The sequence below is a fragment of the Elephantulus edwardii genome, unplaced genomic scaffold (assembly GCF_000299155.1).
Source record: "Elephantulus edwardii isolate Elephantulus edwardi_28Jun2011 unplaced genomic scaffold, EleEdw1.0 scaffold00061, whole genome shotgun sequence".
Classification (NCBI taxonomy): domain Eukaryota; kingdom Metazoa; phylum Chordata; class Mammalia; order Macroscelidea; family Macroscelididae; genus Elephantulus; species Elephantulus edwardii.
In genome coordinates, this window is record NW_006399811.1 from 8,196,758 (window position 1) to 8,215,544 (window position 18,787).

Below are 18,787 nucleotides of genomic sequence, written 5' to 3' on the forward strand. Positions count from 1 at the left end.
GACTCATAGTGCCCCCATGTGATACAGACTAGAACTGCTTCACACGGTTTCCTTGGCCATAGTCTTCATGGAAGAAGACTGCGACAGCTTTGTCCCAGTGAGTCACTGGATAAGTTCAGATGCCAGTCTTTCGAATACCAGTTAAGAGCTTAACTGTTGCATCACCAGGGTTCCACTAAAAAATATATCCCATAAAAAATATTTAGGGAAGAGAAGGAAAGCCATCTTAAAAGTAGAATGTTTAAAATTTTAAACCATCAAGACTACTGGCTTAAATCTTATAATACTTACTGATAACAGATATGGAGACTCTCTCCTAAAATCTATTTCTTTTATAACCTACAACTAATTCCTTTGTATCAGATATTTTTTTATTTGTTGTTATGTGGACTTTTTACTGGAAATTTATATGGAGCTATATTTAGCATACTTAATAATAATGGCAACTAATATTTTGCAATGTGCTTTGTAGTTATAATCACTCATTCACCTAGAGAAGTCAGTCACAGCTATACCCTGAAAAAATAAGCTTTAAAAATGCAAACTTGATATATTTAACTAAGGAACATAATTTATATTACATAAATCACTTTTTGTTAAGATGCATAATCAAGAAAACTGCCATAAGTGCAATATCTTAAAGACACAGATGTGGCTGCTTCAGGAATGAAGATCTTTGCTTTGTTACTAGTGGCTGTGACTCCTCTGTCAATTATTTGTTTTCTAACCAACTGTCAAGATAGCTGGATATATTTACCTTTGATTAGCATCAAACCTTTCTAGTGAAAGCAATTTCTCAAAGAACTGGTTATAAGTCCATTAATCTCTGGGCCCACTTTGGCTACAATCATTGCATACATTAAATTTTTTTATTAAATGTTTTTTATTAATGATTTTTTAATGCAACATATATTTTTACAGCATATTCTTTCCATTTAATTTCCCCCCTTCACTCATTGTTGCACATTTTCTTCCAAGCCCACCCTTCCTCCCAGTTCGTTCTTTGTGAAGAAAAAAAATTCTTTCATTGATATACAATCTCCCCACCCCCAGTCAACAGTCCACATTAGTATGCATTTCTTTTTCTGTAATCTTGTCACGAAAATAATACCTAATCCTGTATTTCTTTTAAACAGTTCTCTCCCTCATCTGTTTTAATGCAGTATACATTACTTATTCCCTCTTTCTTAGGTTCCCCCCAACCCCAATGTCAGTCCTGTTTAACAACAGTGGCACTATGCAGTATTTGTCCTTTTGTATCTGAGATATTTCACTCAGCATAAGGTTCTCCAGGGTCATCCATTTGTATAATTCATGAGTTATTTGTTTATCAATGCAGCATAGTATTCCATTGTGTGAATATACCACAGTTTCTCTATCCATTTGTTTTTGATGGGCACTTGTTTCCAGCTTTTGATATTGTGAACAAAGCCGCGATAAACATGGATGTGCATATATGTGCTTGGGTGGTTTCTTCGGGTATATTCCCAGTAGTGTAAGTGCTGGGTCAAATGATATTTCTATTTGCAAATTTTTGAGAAAGTGCCATACTGTCTTCCATAGTGATTGCACCATTTTACACTTCCACCAACAGTGAATAAGGGCTCCAGTTTCTCTACAACCTAGTCAGTATTTGCTGTTGGCTGCTCTGTTGAATTTTGCTGTTCTTACTGGGGTAGGATGATATCTCCTGGTTGTTTTGATTTCCATCTCTCTTAGAGCTAGGGATTTTGAACACTTCTTCATGTGTTTGTTCGCCTTTTGAATGTTGTCTTTGGTGAAGTGGCCGTCATAGCCTGTGCCCATTTTTCAATTGGGTTGTTTACCTTTAGCTTGTTGTGGCATTCAAGTATTCTAGAAATTCTAGCTATAAGTCCCTTATCAGATATGTCATTGCCAAATACTTCTTTCCCAGTCTGTGGCTTCCCTTTTTACCCTGCTGGAGAAGTTTTTGGACGTACGAAAGGATTTGATTCTTAGAAGGTCCCATTCATCTATTTTATCCACTCCTGGCTGTAGGTTTTTCAGAATGCTTGGAAGACTGTGTATATATTAATTTAGTGTTGCTGTTGTGATGATGTTATTATGTGCTGTTGAGTCAACTATGACTCATAGTGACCCAAGAGCTACGGCACCAAACTTATTTTGAGCCAACCTCACCATCTCTGACACACTTGACCCCATTGCTATAGTCACTGTGTCAATCCATCTAATTGTGGGCCTTCTTCTCTTATGTTGACTCTCTACCTGTTCAAGCATGATGACCTTCTCTGAGGACTGAGACCCCTTCTTGACAATATGCCTACCTTATGTAACACAGAGTTTCAGTATCCTTGCCTCCAAGAGCATCCAAATTTCACGTTCTCCAGGACAGACCCTTTTGTTCTCTTGGTAAGTCAATGGGATATTCAACATTCTCTGTAATACCACAACTCAAAAATATAATTTCTACTTCTGTCATCTTCAATCATTGTCCAGCTTTCCAATGCACAGTAAGCAACTGAAAAACCTATGGCTTGTATCAGGCAGACCTTAGACTGACAATGTTGCTCTTCAGCACTCTAAATAGGTCCTTGACAGCAGATGTTCTCAGTGCAACGCTTTTTCTGATTTCCTGGCCACTCATGCCAAGAGGGCTGTCTGTGGATCCAAGAAAGATGAAATCATTGACAACTTCAATCCTTTCTCCATTTATCATGATGCTGCCTATTGGCTCAGTGGTGAGAGTTTTTGTTTTCTTTAGATACACGGTATTTAAATAGAGTACTTTGAGTTTCAATATTTATATAAAAATATTAACACTCTCATTAGAAAGTTCTTGTGACCTATTGGTAAGGAGTTGTACTGCCATCCCAAAGGTATGTCGTTCAAATCCACCAGGTGCTGCACAGGAGAATGATAGGCAATATCCTGTGTAATTAAACTGTCTCTGAAAATCCATCTAAGAGTAAAAATGAGTTGGTTCTGACTCAGTGGTACAAATTCCCAGTACACTAAACTTTTTCTTTAACTTCTATTTTCTATTTCACTTCCATTTCCAACAATATATATTTACCTTTTAGTTATATTTAGTTATACCTATTAGTTATATTTACCTTTTAGTTTCCCTGTCCACTTTGCTTTTCTACTTTCTGTGTCTTTATCATGTTTAATATTCATATCTTCTTTTTCTATGATGTCATTTTGTTTTTATTCAAAGTATCTTGACTGACCCAGTTAGATATTAAGAGTTCTCAAAGTCTCAAATGTCAGATTTATTTCCTATGTTGAACCTCTTTTCTACCATATTAAACAAAGCAGGTCTGTTAGTAAATTTACACACTTTAATCATTCTGAATGGATAAATTTTACATGTCAACACTTTCATATTCCACTTATTTTCATCACTGGAAAACCTGCTTGTTTAAAGTATCTTTATGGGTTTTGCCCTTTAAAATTCTGCGAGAATTTTAATATACACTGGAGAAACCAAAGCAGTTTTAAATTCTAAATGTCATCCAGTTAAGTTGGAGAGGAAAAAGTAGCACCCAATATTTAATTTGTCAAAACTTTGTAACAGCCTTTTTTTAGAAGATCTGAGGAGGGGGAAAATTAACTGCATGCTGCAGTGCTGTGACTTACTTAAAATGGACCATTAGTTATTATTTGAAGTCTCACTAAATAACTGAGAAGTACTATGCAAAGGTGAGGTGTTTGTGGCCAACAAAGTGTGTGTGAAAAACTTGCTAAAATGCAAATAAAATACTCTGGGACAGTGCAAATAAGGTACATAGAAGCCTAATGGGCGTACTGAACAGGTTTACCAGCACACTAAGCTTCAAATGAGCCATCCCAGAGATGATATTTCCTAAAGAGCTGAACACAGAAATTCCATTGTTGTTGCTATTGTTATATACCATCAAGTTAACTTTAACTCATAGTGGCCCTATGTACAATAGCTCTGAAGCCTGCCCATCTTATTGACTCCGACACACCTACCGCCATTGCCCAGTTACTGTGTCAATCCATCTCATCTGGGGTCTTCCTCTCCTGCACTGTCCCTCCACTCTTCCAAGCAAGATGTCCTTCTCCAAGAACTGCTCTCTCTCCTGGCCACGTGTTCCAAGTATGTAAGATGGAGCTTCAAAATGTTGCCTCCAAGGAGATAATTGGTTTCACCTTCTTCAAGACAGACTTGTTTGTTATCCTGGCAGTTCATGGTATGTTCAAGACTATTCTCCAGCACTACAACTCAAAGGCATTGATTCTTTTTCTGTCATCCTTAGTTATTGTCCAGCTCTCTGATGCATAGCAAGTAATTGTGAAAGCCATGACCTAGATCAGGTACACCTTAGTCTCTAGACTAACATCGCTCTTGCTCAGGACTCTGGAGAAGGCCCTATGAGCAGATTTTCCCAGAGAAATCCGTCTTTTGATTTTCTGACTGCTGGTGCCACGGGTGTTGACTGGAGAGCCCACAAAATGAAACTGTTAACAACCTCAATCTCTTCTCCATCTATCATGGTGCTGCCAATTGGCCCAGTTGTGAGAATCTTTGTCTTCTTGATGTTGAGCTTCAATCCACATTGAAAGTCTTTGACTTTCTACAACAAGGACTTCAAGTCCTCCTCAATATCAGCAAGTAAAGTTGTGTCATCTGCATATCACAGGTTATTGATGAGTCTTCCTCCAATCCTGATGCCACATTCCTCCTCCTAAAGTCTAGCCTCCCAAATGATCTGTTCTAAATATTGGTTGAAAAGGTATGGATTCAGTACACATCCCCACATCCCTAATGCATCCTAATTTTATATCATACAGTGAGTGTTTCCTTACTTTGTTCTAAAATATATGGTCTGAGTACAGGTTTCGCATGAGCACAATTAAGTGTTCTGAGATTCCGATTCTCCTCAAAGTTGGCGACAATTTATTGTGAAACACTGATAGACATTCCTCTGGTACTCTCTGCTTTCAGCCAAGAAATTCCATATTACCCAGCTATTTCACTGCTAGGAATACACCTCGAGGAAAACAGAACTAAGACACAAATGGAAATTTGCACACTGATGTTCATAGTAACATTATTCACAATAGCAAGAAAATGAGAAACGTCTAAATGCCATCAACAAACAACTGCAGCACTCAAAAGCAATGGTTTAAAAAATATTATATAACATGGGAGAAGCTAATGACCATTGTGCTAAGTGAACTCAGGCTCCTAAGGACAAATACTGCAGAAGATCAAAGTTTAACTAGTAAGATGTGTATGGCTATCCAAAGAAGAAGTGGAGGAAGAAAGTGGTCTGGAATGGAGGGGAATCACCAGATTGCAAGAAAGCTAGATGTGCCTACCCAAGCACCTATAGCTGAGTGTCTTCAAGTAGAGAGCTTACTAGGGGATTAAAGGTACTTCTGATTATGAGCAGAACTAAAAGAGCTTTGTAATACATATACCAGCAAGATAGTTTAGGTAGGCACAAGAGGCCTGAAGGGCTAAGAACCTAGAAGCAAAGAGCCAAGGAAAAGCCTGCATATAGGCATGAATGAGAAGCTGTCCATAACCAAGAACTGCAACTTGAGTTGTTCCTAACTCCATATTGTAGACTATTTAAAATCCACAATTGTGAGTGCTGTGAGTTTTGTACAACATATTTGTTGCAACAAATTATTGAACCACACCAATAAAGAAAGAGTGTTATGAAAGAAATGGTAGGTGTCAGAACTGGTAAAAAGAGGGTAGAGACATAACTGACCACCAGTCTCACAGAAATAAGCCTTAGGCAGCTGATGCTGATTCTCTTTTTCCCTTACGAAATCAGAGGAAGTCAGACCAATCTCATGACATTTTTACAATGCTATAACTTAAAAGGATCGCCAATTACTTCATCTTAGTTGGATCCACACTCAGGAGATGCTTACTTGGTATCAGCAATTAGGAGATCAAGAGATGTATTGCACTGGGAAAGTCTGCAGTCAGGGACATCTCCAAATTATTGAGGAACAATGATCTTAGTTTGAGGACTAAAGTGCACTTGATTCAGGCCATGGTCTTTTCAATCACTTGTTAAATTGCTGAGAACTCAACAATGAATAAGGATGCAGAAGAAGAACTGATGCTTTTGAACTGTGGTGTTGAAGAAAAGTACTGAATATCCCATGGACTGCCAAAATATGTGTTGGATAAAGTGCACACAGAGTGCTCCTTGGAAGGAAGGATGAGAAAGCTTTGTTTCACACACTTTGGGCATATTGTTAAGAGAGACTATTTGATGGAGAAGGACTTCATGCTAGGAAAGGTGGATGGACAGCAAAGGAGAGGAAAACACTCAACCAGGTGAACTGACAACGAGACTTCAACAATGGGCTTGAGTACGTGAGAGACTGTGAACATGGCAACATGACACAAGACAAGACAGGGTTCAGATCTATTACTCATAGGGTTGCTGTGAGTCGTACTCAACTCAATGGTACCTAACAACAACAACTACTACTATTAATCCTGGGTATTAGTGAGATGAGATGGACTGGTATTGGCCACTTTTAATCAGACAACCACACAATCTATTACACTGGAAATGAAAAACTGACAAAGAATGGCATATTTATAGTAAAAAGATGATCTCAAGATCTATACTGAAGTATAATACCGTGAGTGATAGGGACTGTTCATATGCATACAAGGAAAATCTGTTAATATAATAAAACTGTTATCCAAATATATGCACCAACAACCAAAGCTAAAGATGAATAAATTGAGGGATTCTACCACTTCTGCAGGCTGAACTTCACGGAACATGCAATCAAGATGCATTAATAATAATTAGTGATTGGAAAGCAAATGTTAGAAATACTGCAGATGGACCAGTGGTCAAAAAGTACACATTTGATGATAGAAATGAGGCAGAAGATCAAATGACTGAATTCTGTACCATCAGTGATCTGTTCATCACAAATATCTTTTTCAAAAAACACAAGTAGTGATTATACATATGGACCTCACCTGATGGAATGCCCAGGAATCTGATTTGACTATGGAAAGAAAAGAGCAGCAACTGCTCAAGTAGAAGTTTAAATTGAACCTGAAAGCAATCAAAACAATTCCATAAGATCTTAAATATGATCTTGAATCAGTTCCACCCGAATTTAAAAAAATCTAAAGATTTGAGGCTGTTAACACTAATCATCAAAGACTAGATAAGCTGTGGGATGACATCAAAGATATCCATGTAGAAAGCAAAAGGACATTACAAAGACAAAGAAGGAAGAAAAAAAATCAAAATAGTTGTCAGAATAGACTCTTAATACTTCACTGGAACAAAAAGCCAAGAAGTATTAAAATAAAAAAGATAAAAGATTTCAAAGGCCAGCTCGAGAAGACAATGCAAACAGCTAGGATATAAAAAGGGAAGAACATGCTCAGCACTTCTCAAGCTGAAAGAACTTAAAAATTCAAGCCCCAATTTGCAATACTGACAATGCTATTGGCAAAATTTTGACTGATCCAAGAAGCATCAAAAGAAAATGGAGGGAATACATAGGGTCATTGTACCAAAAAGACCTGACTGACACGGAACCATTCCAGGAGGTAGCATACTATGAAGAATCAATGATGAAGAAAGAAGTTCAAGCATTACTGAAGGTATTAGCAAGAAATAACACCCCAGGAATTGATGAAATATCAATTGATATGTTTCAATAAACAGATGTAGCTCTGGAAGTACTCATCAGTCTATGCTAAAAAATTTGGAAGACAGCTGCCTCGCCAACTGCCTAGAAAAGATCCATATTTGTCTCCATTCTCAAGAAAGATGATCCATTTGAATGCAGAAATTATTGAACAACGTCACTAATATCAGGGGCAAGTAAAATTCTGCTTGAAGATCATCTAGGGACAGTTAGAACAGCACCCTGATGAGAGAACTGCCAGATATTCAATATGGTTTTAGAAGAAGACATGACACCAGGAATGTCTCTGCTGATATAAGATGGATGTTGGCTGGAAGCAGGGAATATCTAAGAGATATTATGTTTGTGCTTTATTGATTATGCAAAGGCATTTGATTGTGAGGATTATAAGAAGCTGTGGATAACACTGAGAAGAATGGGAATTCAAGAATATTTAAATGTGCTCTTTTGAAACCTCTATCTAGACCAAGAGGCCACTGTGCGAACAGAGGAGGGTAACACTAAATGGTTTAAAATCAAGAAAGGTGTATGTCAGGCATGTATCCTTTCTCTAGACCTGTTCAATCTATTTGAAGAGCAAATAATTAGAGAAGGTGGACTCTTATGAACAAGAGTGTCGTACCAGAATCAGAGGAAGACTTATTAACCTATGGTACACAGATGCATAACTTTGCTTACTGAAAGAGGGGAGGACATGAGACACTTACTGCAGAAGGAAGGAGAGTGTTTCATGGGAGGAGTGCATCCACCTTTCCCCCATGAATTAAAACTACCAAAAAGGAACTGTGTTTGGGCTAGCAGAACCATGTCTTATGCCAATGAACTCTGTTTATATAGTACAGTGTCATTTATATATATAAACCTGTAAGAGTAGGAACTAAGTGGAACTGCCTTTAGATTTTAAATAAATTTTAGATATAAAAAATCTTCTGTCTCCATACTTTTTCAATCTGTATGTGGAACAGATCATTCGGGAGGTTGGACAGGATGAGGAGGAATGTGGCATCAGAACTGCAGATGCAGATGACATAACCTTGTTTGCCAAAACTGAGGAGGACTTGAAACATTTGCTACAGAAGGTCAAGAACTGTAATCTTCAATATGGATTGAAGTTCAACATCAAGAATACAAAAATTCTCACATCTGAGCCAACTGGTAGAACCATGATGGATGAAAAAGATTGAGGTTGTTAATAATCTCCCTTGCTCAGCTCCACAATAACATTCTTGGCACCAGCAGTCAGGAAATCAAAAGACAAACTGCACTGGAGAAGTCTGCTGTCAGGGACCTCTCCTCTCCAAAGTGCTAAAGAATAATGATGTTAGTCTAGGGACTAAGGTGTGCCTGATTCAGGCCATGGTCTTCACAATTACTGGCTATGCATCAGAAATCTGGACAATGACTAAGGATGACAGAAGAACTGATGCCTTCCAGTTGTGGTGCTGGAGAAAATAACTGAGTATACCATAGACCACTAAGAGAACAACAGATCTGTTTTGGAGAGAATGAAATCAAGTTTCTACTTGGAGGCAACATTTTGAAGCTCCTTCTCACATACTCTGGGCACATGGGCAGGAGAGACCAGTTTTGGCAGAAGGACATCATGTTTGGAAGGGTGGAGGGAGAGCACAGGAGAGGAAGATCCCAGATAAGACGGACTGACAGAGTAACTGGAGTAATGGGGGTAGGTATATCAGAGTCAGTGAGACTGGCTCAGGACAAGGCAGGGTTCAGAGCTATTGTACACAGAGTTGCTTTGAGTCACAGGTGACTAGATGGCACTTTACAATAATAAAAACAACAACAAAATTTCCACCTTTGACAAAACACAGTCTTACTGCCATTCTGTCACTTGTTTTAGTGAAAAAGTTTGAATTTTCCTTTTCTGACAAGTTTGCACTTTATTAGGTTCTACCTTCTCCAGGCTTTACTTTTGTTGTTGTTGTTATGTGCCGTCACTCATATCGACCCTATGTACAACAGCCCTAAACCTTGCTCTATCCTGTGTCAATCTTGTCTCTGACAATACCCCCATACCCTAGTCACTGAATCAATCCACCTCATTGAGGGTCTTCCTCTCTTGCGCTGTCCCTCCACTCTTCCAAGGACTAGTCTCTATGGCTATTTCAGATTAGTATTTCTACTTTCATTACTGTCTACACAAGTCAGTCTGTGTGAGTCTTTTAAACCATCCACCCCAAGAGATTCATATTCCATTCAAAACAAAACAGAACAAGCAAAAAAAAAAAATCTTAATTCCTAATTAGGGTATACAGGCCCTACATAACTAGCTCTTTAGGAAATCCCTTCTGTCTCCACACACAGCCTTCAACTTTTCTTTCCTTTTTATCTATTACTTCCTACATTCTCCCTAGGAATTCTCATGCCACAGGGGATTTAGCGTTGGAGAAACTGAAAGGTCAACAGTTCATCTCTATCAGCTGCTTGTGTGAAGTAGGCTTCCATAAGATTTATAGCCTTGGAAAGCCTAAAGGGCACTTCCAGCCTCAGATGAGGTGGCAATGACTCAGAATCAGCTTAACAGTAGGGGGTGGAGTTGGGTTTTGGATGAGTCTCCCCCTGGTTAGTCCTCTCCAATCTGTGCAGCCTTGTCCATCATTTCAGAAGGATATATACTTTAAATACATTCTCAGCCCCAGAATTCTGCCCCCATGTTCCTTTCCCTGGGATGTTTTTCTCCCCTAAAAGTCTCATCCTAGACTGTTCAATGCTCTTAAACATCATCCATCTAAAGGCGTTCTCTGGTTATCCCATCCGAAACAATACTGCACTTCCCCATGCATCTGTGTCTTTACCAGTTTAAATTTCTTTCTAGAATTTGTCATCACATGACACAGTAAATAAATGTTTAGTGTGTCTCCACTCACTACAGTGTACTCTCCATGAAAGCAGAACTTCAATTTGTTCACTACTGTATTCTTAGCACCAAACACCTAGTGGGTGGGTGGCTCAGTAGTAACTATTGAATAAATGACATTTAAAAGTGTCTGACACTAAAATACCAAGCCAACTTTAATTATTCATACATGCCAAAGAAGTGTTTTAAATAATAAATGTTAAAAGTCTATTTCAATTGGGAACAGAGATTGCCCCGAGGGAAGAGAACTGAGTGACTGAAGAGAGAGGGAAATCAAACATTTAGCTGTATATTAACTCTCAAAATTAAATAAAATTTAAATGTTTAACAATAACAATAATGCTTGAAGCATACAAATCTTACAGTTCAAGTCAACATCCTCAAAACTAGCCAACTGAAGGCAAAAATATGATACTCTGGTGGTTACAAATCCAAGAGATTCTAGCCAGACTACAGTCATCAGACCTCATTGTTCTATTCCTTCACCATACCCCCCTTCAGAAGCTCCTAAGTAAAATAATTTGCCACCACCCCCAAATGATATTCTACACATTGTTCTAGGTGTTTTAACATGATTTGTGGGGTATTTCACAGATTTAAGAAGTTAAATAGTCTCCTTAAATTCTCCTTTACTATTTTATCATATTACATTTTCACCTTGTTTACTAGGATTGTTAGTTATAACCAGTATTTCATTCTCTGGTGGCCTACTGGCAAGAAGCTGCACTGCAATCCCAAAGACACATGGTTCAAATCCAGCAGCTGCTCTGCAGGAGGATGGGCAATCTCCTATTAACTGCCTTATTAAGGGGCTATTAACTGCCTCTGAAAACCCACTGGAGGGTCAGTTATGGGTTGGTTCCAACTAGACAGTACACAGCAACAACAGTGGAAAACAAAGAAGCTGTGGTGGTATGGTGAATAGAGAGTTGCAATACTAACCCAAAGGGTATACCCCTCTGATGGTTCAAATCAAATCAACCAGCAGCTCTGTGGGAGAAAGATAGACAATCTCCTATTGATCAATTTGCTGCCTTGTAGACCCAATGGAGGGTCAGCTGTCCCAACCACCAGCAATGAATTGTTACAGAACTATTTATGAAAACTGGTCTAAAGGAACATCTTAACTTTCATTCTACTATAGGTAGCATCTTGTTTGTGCAATTTATTCTTTTTGAAATTTTTCTTTAAAGTTCTAAAGCTTTAAAGCATTAAATTACTAAAAGGAAATCAATATATTCAATTTTTTTAAATACCTCTGACAACAGGATAAACTATGCTCTGTGTATATCTAAGGTCTCATACTCTGCTAGATAAAATATTTAAAATAACATGCATGACATAATCGAGAAAAATCATAACAAGGTCATAACAAATACCGTTTTTTTAACCTTCCAAGGAAAAATATAAGTAAAAAAAAAGTTTGAGGATTTCTATTCTTTCTGTTTCAGTGAAGAAATAAATGAACTCTTTTTCTAAAGCACTGAAGGAAGTCAGTTTGAAGCAATACTATCAGAATGGCCAAAGAATCATGCTGTGAATCTCTCTACTTAAAAAATGCAGCAAATTCTTCTAAGAGGTGAATGTTACTGTCAAATTAATAGACAACACCAGCCCTAAAAGCATACTTTTCCTCTCCATGTAATCAAAGAGGTAAGCAGTAATTTTACTAAGTGGCAGTTAGGTTTTTAAACTATAGTGACTAGATTTTCCTCCTAAGTACAGTAGTATCCCCCCTAGTGGACTGGTGAGTAAGAGATTTGTTGTTGCTTTTTAAAAAATCCTTATTAAATTGATCTTAACAAATCCACTTAAAATTCAACCCTTAAAATAGTTTTTTGTCTCATACCTAAAGTATAGTTAACAATGATTTTTTAAATCTTGATAAATTATTTCACCCTGGATTCAATGAAAGTACTCCAAGACAGAAACAAAGCTATTTCTTAATAAACTACTGCTCCCAATGTTTCAAATATAAACTCTGTCAAGAATTTTATTATGTAAGATAATTTAAAGAAAAGGAAGTTATTTCAGAAATTGCTCAGATTAATTCACTGACTTGAATGTCACAATCAAATAATGATTAAGCAAAGTGCTTTCAAAAGTCAAAGTAAATTTGAGCAACTGTTGGTATGGGTTTGGGAATATCTTCTCTTCATAGGATATGATTTCTTGATGAAATCAAGTGCCTTTGAGTCCCTTGCGACGCACAGCAACCCCTATGTACAACAGCTCTGAACGTTATTCTACCTTGAACCAACCTCATCATCTCCATCACATCCATTTCCATTACGCCAGACACTGAGCTGATCCATCTCATCCAGTCACTGAGCTGACTCATCTCATCTGGGGTCTTTCTGTCCTGCGTTGTCCCTCCACCCTCCCAAGCATGATGTCCCTCTCCAAGGACTGGTCCCTCCTTGCAACATGTTCAAAGTATGTCAGAGGAGGCTTCAGAATCTTCCCTTCCAAAGAGCAGCCTGGCTTTGACCCTCCCCAGGATGCACTTATTTGTTCTCCCAGCAGTCCATGGTATATTCAATAATCTTCTCCAGCACTACAAACCAAAGGCATCAATTCTCTTTTTATCAACCCTAGTCATTGTTTAGCTTTCTGAATGCACAGTAAGTATTGAGAAGACTATGGCCTGAATCAGACACACCTTAATCTCCAAACTGACACTGTTGCGCTTTAGTAGCATATGAGATAAGAAGAATGAATAAAAAAATATTTAAAGACACCAATAGCATTTATAAATAAAAACTACAAGTTGACATTTCCTGTTATCACACACACACAAAGAGAAGAGCACATTTAAAATTCTATTTGGCCACAATAAAAATACTACTACCAATACTTCATCCATATTTAGTACTTCTCAATATCCTTAACCACTGAAATATTTTTACTCATCCTTCAAACCTCAGTATATCAACACTAACCTCCCCAGGAAAAATGTCTCTGTTATTATCTCTCATAACATTATGTGCCTCTTCCTTTCTTGATTTAATGGGTCTAGTTGTGAGCATTTTTGTCTTCTCTATGTTGAGTTGTAATCTGCTGAAGGGTATAGTTTTTAATGTTCTTACTTGTTTCAAGTCTTCTTCATTTTCAGCAAGCAGAGTTGTATCATCTACCTATTACAAGTTGTTAGTTGTTGCAGACTGAGGGTAAAGTATTTTTATAATTTTAATAATGAGACAGCCAGCCAGGAATAAGATTGAGTAGAGAGCATGAAAAACAAGGGGCCAGCAGTTCTCTACTGGAGTGCTGAAGACATGCTTTTCTGTATATTTATCAATAATCAAGGGAAGCAAATCAGAAAAAGAATTCCCTGTGAATGAAGCCAAATTTTTCTCTATTGTTAACCTAATGCTCTAGCTCAGCAAGTATTTCACAGGTAGTAACAGTCCCTTTGTAGGGGAGCCCTAGCTGTCTCTTGTCTGCAGGGAACAAACAGCTCATTTTCTGTGATGTGTCACAAGAGAAATTCTAACTTATAAATTTGTAATTCCTTCAATTCCTGAATAATATTTGGTATGATGTTTGGCTTCTCATAGCTAATGAATATTCCTGTAATCCTAATGTCACATTTTTTTCATATACTTCAACTTCTTGAGTTATTTGTCCAGGACACAGATTAGATAGGTAAAGAGAAAGAATACAACCCTGACACACATTTTTCCTGACTTTAAACCATGCAATATCCCCTTCTTTTGTTCAAATGCATGCCTCTTATGCTATATATACATTAGGCAAGAACACAATTAGGTGTATAGAATACCTATTTTCTGTAATTTTCTCTGTAATTTATTATAATTCATATTAATTAAATGCATTTGCATACTTAATAAAATGCAGGGGAAAAATATGGCTGCAAATTTTATGAGGCCTAATTAACCAAACAAGTTGCCAATGAGTTAATTCTGAATTATGATGACCTTATCCCATGTATTTCAAAGTACAAGTATGCCCCCCCATAGAGTTTTCCTTCAGTGATTTCTTTGAAGGAGATCACAGGTCTTTCATTCAGGACACCTTCCAGGGCACCTCCGAGTAAGTTCAAACCACTGACTCTCCTATTAGTAGACCAGCACTTCACTGTACATTCAGGGATTCCAGAATATAGAATATTCAATTGATCGAGTAGTCTAGAGTGCGGTATGCTGCTAATAAAAGGCTGAGTGTCTCCAGCCACTCAAATTTGACAGTCACTCTGTGAAACAAAGAAAAGCTTCTCTTCCCTTTAAGATTTACACCCTGGGAACCCAATGGAGGACCACTATGAATCCAAAATAATTTGATGGCAGTGAGGTTTTGGCCTTTGTTTTTTAGTCTTATTATATACTTCTAAGAGACAGAACTGCCTCAACAGCAATTGGTTTGGCTTTTTTTCATTATAATTCTCAAGGTCCAGTAGTTCAAGCTCACCAGAAAAATCTGCGGAAGACGTGACTCTGCTTCCATGGAAACCCTGTGGGGTAATTCCACTCTGTCTGTAGACTTATTATGGGTCCGAATCAACTGGCCAATAGGTTTGGTTTTATCATACTTTCTGGAACAAAGACCTGGCATGGTACTTCAGAAAAGCCACAGCTATAAACGTAGTCCTAGGATATGAACATCTATGGCTAAGCACAATTGATAACAGTGCATCTAAATTCCAAAATCAATCTCCACAATATTCTTTGTGTTTCCTATTGCCAAAGAGGCACTTTAGAGTAGTGAGAGAAGATATTCACCCTGAAACATACAGCATCCCTTTTCAGCAGAAAGTAGCTAAGAGAATATGCCACCCCCTTTTCCTTATGAATCAGGGTGAAGTCTCTCTCACGGAGGCGTGATAGAGAATGGCAAAGGACACACTGACAAAGGAGATTAATAAGAACTGGTTTTGACAAGAACTGTGCAATTGGACAATTAAAACAAACTTTCAAGGACTATTCAACCTGACTCCTTCTGATAATATGGAGATTTTTAAAAATATTTCTTTGAGTTTATTATGTTTCATTTGTTTGTTTGTGTATAAAGGATGCTCATCTAGATGATAACATAATTATGAGAAAAACAAAAGGGGGGAAATATGGGAAGCCAATACTAAATATTTGTAATAAACTGAATGCTATTTAAATAAAATTTTTTTAAAAAAGTAGTCCTAACTGGCAACAGAGGAGGTCTTCATGAGTAAGAATAAACTGGACAGCAATTGCTTTGGTTTTGGGTGTTTTACTACCTCACAGGGCTGCTGTAAAGATTTAGTGATAAATATGTAAAACAGCCAGAACAGTATCAGATACAACATAAAGTGTTTCTGTCACTTAAGATTATTTCTTAAGTTAGAGTACATTTTGTTTTTAAAAAAATTTTACTGGGAGCTCTGGTGGCCTAGTGGGAAGAAGCTGCTCTGGAATCCTGAAGGCGTGTGGTTCAAATCCACCAGATGTTCCACTGGAGAAGGAGGGACAATCCTCCTGTACCAGTCAGATCTGACTCAACAGTACACACCAAGGGGAGGGGGAAATAGGGGAAAAATTTTACTGTCAGCATCAACACAGTACTAGAGCTGTTCTAAGGAGCACTGATAGCATGGTGTGGCCCACATTTTGCTGTTAACAAAAAAGTCAACAGTTCAAACCTACCATCTATTCCTCAGATAGAAGATGGACAGTTTCCTCCTATAAAGATTTAAACTCAACGGAGTGCTGCTATGAATTAGAATCAACTTGACAGTAGTGGACAACAGTAAAAGAGTTGTTTTAATCTGTTACTCACCAAACATTTTAAAATCTTTACCTTCAAGAAGTAATTTCTTTCCTTATCCTTAAGAGTAGACTTAGGGACTCACTTCTAGAGTAAGATGGAAATAAGGTGTATGACTTGTGCACTAGGCCATAAAAGTAACTAAGGTATTTTGCTTTCTCGAAGATTTTTAATTTAAGGAAAGCCAGCTGCCACGTCATGAACATACTCAGGCAGCCTGCAGAGAGGTCTACTTGACAAGAAATTGATGCCTCCTACTGACAGTCATGGTGCTTTTCCAGGCATTTGTTTGACGTGCAGGTCTGCTCTGTCCCCGGGACAGAGGCAAGCCAGGCTGGGCCAGAGTTTGAACCAGGAGGCAGCCTTAAGCCCAAAGGGCCCTCAGATGGACAGTGTTAGCTGGAGCTTCCCAACTAAAACAAGCTGGAAGCAGGAGCGGTATCCACTTCCGAAATGGCTTGCCTCCGGAAACTCTATGTAATAACAGTGCTCAGGCTGATTGTTCATAAGGTCGCTATGAGTCGTCTAGGACTCGACAGCACCTAACAACAATAACAACAATGACATAGAGAGAGCTACAAACAACAAACAACAACTGACAGTCATGTGGTCATGCCATTTGGCAGGAGAGCTTCCTACTCTAGGTGATAACATCTCCAGCCAGTAGCTTCACTACAACTTCCTAAAAAACCTTAAGCAGAAACCACTCAACTAAATCACTCCTAGATTCAGGATGCTCAGAAACTGTATGAGATAATAAATTTCTGCTGTTTTAATATGCTAACTTTTAGAGAAACTGGTTAACTCAGCAATAAGTCACTATTAAAATGTTCAATGTTGTTAAAAGAAAGAACAACAATAATAATAATAAATCCAGACACAAGAAACTAGAGAAATCTTTTAAAGATCCAAACAGAACTTGCAGAAATAATTGAAATGAATAGTTCAACAGGTGAATTAAACCGTGAATTAGAGGAGCACTCTGAAGAAATATACAAAATGAAGTCAAATGGTACAAGTAAAAATCTAGAACTGAGGTTAAACAACATGCAGACAAACAGAAGGTCTAATATAAATAATGCGTAGAGAATATTCAAGGAAAGAATAGAACAAATGGAATAAAGGCAGTATTTGAAAATACAATTGTGGAGACATTTGCACAATTGCCAAAGTTTTAGAAAGAACAAAGATACCTAGCAGGACAATATTTACTTATTTGTGTTACTTACCACCAAGATTGACTTACATTGTTAACTAGAGCAATGGGCTCAAGTCTATCAGAGCTGGTGATGGAGCAGAACGGGACAGGGTTGAGATCTATTGTTTATAGGGTTGTTATGAGTTGTACTTGACTCCACGGCACCTAATAATAACAACAATATTAAATACCTATTTAATTGGTGCTCATGGTGTAGTAGTCAATGACTGCAAACTAAAAGCCCAGTGCAGCAGTTCTACTCCGCTCAAGAGGACCATTAGCAGAAACAACTCAATAGCAGATGGTTTGGTTTGGGTTTATAAACACAAAAAACAGAAAGGTGGGGAACACTAAAATAATATGCTGAAGTCTTAATCATTACATAATTAATGCTCTGCAGCTAAACCTATTAATTTTGAGAGAACCTCTGCCTCCAACAAAAGAAAATGAACTCTTACCATATGAAAGGGAAATCACGCTTAAACTGATGTGCATAGACAAATAAATCTCAGAATGTGTTTGTCTATCCTCCAGAATATGCACCAGCCTAATTCTGAAGCCTAGGTACTATATAGATCTTTAGGAACACACTTTTTAAAAAAACAAATTTTTTCCAAGTGATTTTGGTAGACAATCTTGGACAAGGTATTGGGGAGGAGGTAGAGAAAGAAGATGACAAAATATTAACAACTATGAAAGTCTTGGCTAAGAGTAGTAAATGAGAAGTCCGTAGACTAATCTTGTAACTTTTCTATAAATTTGAAAAACATCTTGAGATTAAAAACAAAAAACTCGCCCCTACTCCCGCCGCCGCGGCCACTCCCACGTACACTAGTGTTGCCGTCCACCTGGCCACCAAGATGCTGCGAGCCTGTCAATTATCGGGCGTGACCGCCGCCGCCCAGAGTTGTCTCTGTGGGAAGTTTGTCCTCCGTCCATTGCGATCATGCCGCAGATACTCCACTTCACGCAGTTCTGGATTGACTGCCGGCAAAATTGCTGGAGCTGGCCTTTTGTTTATCGGTGGCGGCGTTGGGGGCACTGTCCTCTACGCCAAATGGGATTCCCATTTCCGGGAAAGTGTAGAGAAAACTATATCTTACTCAGACAAACTCTTTGAGATGATCTTGGGTTCTGCACCCTACAGTGTGCCACTGCCAAAGAAGCTGATTCAGTCTGGTCCCCTAAAAAGCCCTAATGAGGTGGTGAAAGGATCCAAACAGCCTGCCTCTTATCTCCAGAAACAAAGACACTCTTCTCCCCGCACAAAACCCTCCCCCCCCCCC

At 38.1% G+C, this 18,787-nt stretch overlaps 1 protein-coding gene and 1 pseudogene across 5 annotated transcripts in view; one reads left to right on the plus strand and one right to left on the minus strand.

The window, feature by feature from the left end:
* The window catches only part of ABL2 (c-abl oncogene 2, non-receptor tyrosine kinase), a 189,413-nt gene that overhangs the window by 100,090 nt on the left and 70,536 nt on the right, over positions 1-18,787 (minus strand). The gene's annotated exons all lie outside the window — the stretch shown is intronic.
* The window catches only part of LOC102866069, a 2,542-nt pseudogene continuing 2,057 nt past the window's right edge, over positions 18,303-18,787 (plus strand). Inside the window, exon 1 of the transcript XR_438893.1 lies at positions 18,303-18,780. The product of XR_438893.1 is annotated as a mitochondrial inner membrane protein-like (transcript). The remainder of the gene's footprint in view (positions 18,781-18,787) is intronic.